The sequence below is a fragment of the Elgaria multicarinata genome, chromosome 9 (genome assembly GCF_023053635.1).
Source record: "Elgaria multicarinata webbii isolate HBS135686 ecotype San Diego chromosome 9, rElgMul1.1.pri, whole genome shotgun sequence".
Lineage (NCBI taxonomy): Eukaryota > Metazoa > Chordata > Lepidosauria > Squamata > Anguidae > Elgaria > Elgaria multicarinata.
This window is the reverse complement of record NC_086179.1, coordinates 35,278,948-35,282,842: the sequence shown is the minus strand read 5'-3', so window position 1 is coordinate 35,282,842 and position 3,895 is coordinate 35,278,948.

The following is a 3,895-nucleotide window of genomic DNA, read 5'->3' as shown; positions in this document are numbered from 1 at the left end:
TTTGGTACAAAGAGATGTAAATGTATTGCTGATTAGAAATAATTGTCTACTGCTGTATTAAAGGGCAACACAAGGTGATGCTCTGAGAACACTAGCTGATAAGCAGTTTCCTTATTTCAGACATGTTTATGTTGATTTTTTTTCAGGTGATGTTTGATTTTTGGTCCCATTCTTTGGTCCCTGCCTAGTTTAAGAATGTCTTGACTCTAAATTAGACTGACTTGCTGCAGCTTTTCTAAAACAGGCCTCAGAAATCTTAGGTTGGACAGACAAAGTATAGGGGTACACAAAAACTACCTTTAGCTTTCCTACTCAGGACTCTATACATTTTATAGATCTTAGTGTATCTTGTTTGCAAGACTATGTTTAAGCTTATGTTTTTATTTTCTCCTTGTTTTCCTCTCCTTTTCCTTAAAGCAAAATGAGAATAGTAAAATTGTATCTCCTTTAAGAGGCAGTATTAGCATGAACTAACCCATTCCCACAGAAGGAGATGGTGGTTTTACATAAAATATCCTGACAAATAATCATGTCAAAAAACTGCACCTGACAATTTGTGTTATCCCTGGACCTGAAAAAGTGAATGTGGTCACAGTCAGTCTGGCACAAATTCTTCCTATCTGGATTTTTTAACCCTATACCAAAAAAGTAGGTAGTGGTCTATTTAGCAAAACTAGTGGCATGCAGGATTACACAGTCTTTGGCATTGATTTGTTAAAATGCTCATTTAAAATGTCTGAAGTAACAACTGTCAATTCTTTTTTGAGGCAAAGACTACATGTAACAATTCTAACTGGAGGGTAAAGCCATTTCTGTATTCCCTCTGTATATGGGTTATAGAGGGAAATGTATAATAAAACGGGCACATTGTAGTTCAGTATAACAGTGAGATTACTCTTGTACAGACTCTAGCCTTAATCTCCATCTTGACCCATCAGCAAACTACCACAGATTTCAGTGATGGAGTTATGCCCATGAAATAATTAAAGATGAAGATGCCGCTGAGCATGTGCAGATTACCCATCCCTCACCACTGAAAAAGCAAAAGCCCTCTACCTCCAACCAAAGTACATAGTTACTTTGGCACCTGAGGCAGAACCCCACAATTTTGTCATCCCCTGCCCAGCAGTAAAAATACAGTAATAAGTAATACTTTGCTGCCCTTTCATGACATCCAAAATCAGTTGCCTGAGGCAACCACTTCATTCTGCTTAATGGTAGGTTTGTCACTGCAGAAACTTCAGAATGAAACAAGGCACTATTTGATTAAAAACAAACCCAATAACTAGGCCAATGCCCAAAGTTTCTGGCGTAGGGGTGGGCTGCGATTTTTCACCTCAGACAGCAAAATATCTTGGGGCTGGCCTGGGTTTCTACTTGGAGGGCAAAGGATGGCAATTTGGGCTATATGTGTCTCCCATATGTGGGCATGGACTTCAGAACTTTGGCATGTGTCCTATGTGAGCCAATATGAATTTGCCCAAACCTTGAGATCATCTACCAGTGCCCTGCTTCATGTCACCCTGCAACCTGAGGTATAACAGGTGGGTATGATGGGCAGGGCCTTTTCTATGAGGCTGCCAAAACAGTGGAGCACCATGTCAAAAGCAGTTTGCCTGGTCCTGTAGGGGGTTATCTTCTGGTGAGCAACCAAGTCTTTTTCAGCAGGCTTTTTAAAGGGTTTTTTTTTTTACAGCTACAGTTCTTTGCACTGTTTGTGATTTTTAGTAGTTTTAATTTATGATTTATTTTGATTTATTGTTATTTTGCTGCCTTGAATAGTTTTTTTTTTAAAAAAGGTAGTATGTAAATGTTGAATATAAGTAAATAAATGTGATACTTTTGAACAAAAGTCCCAGTCGTTCTACTATTGCCTTTTCTGTTTCACATACACCCTCCAGAGTGTTTTGTACTGTTATCTCTATCAGATACAAAATGCAAACTAAGACTTGGTAAATGATAAAGGTAAAAAATTTATTTATGCTCATTTGGGCATACAAAAGCCCACAAGTACATGGTGTAGGCGGCTGCATAACACATGAAACTGGCACACACAAGCACATTTGTCTTTTGAAAAAGAAGTATATCACCCCTTTATGTTCTTACTTGTGCACTTTTTGCTTTGTTTAATGGGAACTTTTGGCTTTCCAAAGAATACAATAAAATGCCTTCTTGCTCTTGGCCTTCCTCAGTCGACTGCTGACTCCTGTACCCACATTCCTCTCTCTTAACTCCTCTACCTACTCCTAACACAATCAGTTTCAGAATTTGCACCAGCCCGCTTAAGCTGAATAGTAAGGCTGTGAACCAATCAGGATCCCAAAACGTTTTTTGTTTAGTTTTTTTAAACCAGCCCACCCCATCTCCGCACCCTGGCTTTTGCCCTCAGCCTGTGACTGACGGGCTGCACTGAACACAATTTAAACCTGCAGTTACAGACTTCCAGCTACTACTGCCTAGGTGGCTGGTATATAAGCTTGGGTGGGACTGAGGGGTGATATGCGCTCTGATCCTTACTGGAAGGCAGGCTACAAGGAATAAAGGGTTGCCAGAACTCAGAGTTTAAACCAAAGTTTCAAGATCTTAGCTTCCTTCTCAGGTCATCCAGGGGCACAAGTAAAATCTAAGCGAGAGGCCAAAACAAAACCTTTGGGGGGCCTTTTTAAATTGGTTTAGAAGTTTTGACTTTAAAGTGTTAAGACCTGTCAGCGTTTTAATTTTATTGCTTAATCTTTGTTACGTTTTGTACTCTAATTCTGTTTTTTATTTATCTTGTATTTTAACAACCTTTTCACTGCACCCCCTAGAGAACATAGTTAGGAGGCAGCATTGAAATACCATAAATAAATAAATAGGCTTGGCAAGTACAGGATGCTGAACTAGATAGGCCTTTGAACTGATCCAGCATGGCTCTTCCTAGGTTTTTATGACACGGGACACGGCCTATAAGCACCACTAGGCTTTACCCTGATCTGTCAAGCAGCACTCCAATTTGGCAGTTGAGATATCTTGTATAAAAGTGGATAGGATTGTATTTATTTATTTATTTTATTACATTTTTATACCGCCCAATAGCCGAAGCTCTCTGGGCGGTTCACAAAAATTTAAACCATAATAAAACAACCAACAGGTTAAAAACACAAATACAAAATACAGTATAAAAAGCACAACCAGGATAAAACCTGGTTGTGCTTTTTATCTGTCAACTTTGTGATTGCTTTTCTTTGTACACCCTGGCCCAAAATAACAGTTGTCTTGTTTTGGAAGCCAACTTGGATACTTTTTCTCCTCAGGCTTGGCAGCTCTGCTTCCACTTTTGCCCTTCATCACTGGACTGTGAGCCCAAACTCTGAAACGATTGTCTGAAGAAGCTCGTAGTAACAGACCCTGTCAGGGATGCTTTAGGGTGGATTCCTGCATTGAGCAGGGGGTTGGACTTGATGGCCTTGTAGGCCCCTTCCAACTCTGCTAGTCTATGATTCTAGGTTTAAACCAGGGCCAGCCCCAAGCACGTATAAAACAAAGGCTGAGGGGTGTGTGTGTGTGTGTGATTTGTTGGAACAAAAGAATAGGAGGGTGAAGGAACATGACCGCCCCCCTCCCCCACACACCACTTACCTCATCATACCCTTTCTCTCTGATGCTTTTCTCCCAGCCAAGGTCACTTCTGGTATTTGTAACCCAGCTGAGGTAAAAGTGACATTAGGAGAAACACTGAAGGGGAATAACCTTAATCTACTTAATATACTTCACTACCTAACCTTCCTCACAGGGTTGTAAGAATCAAATGGAGGGGACAATCTTGTGTGCCATCCTGAGCTGCTTTCTCTGGATGTGTTATTTTATCTGATTTTTAAAAAATAATAATAATGAGGGCTTTTCGTATTGACATAGG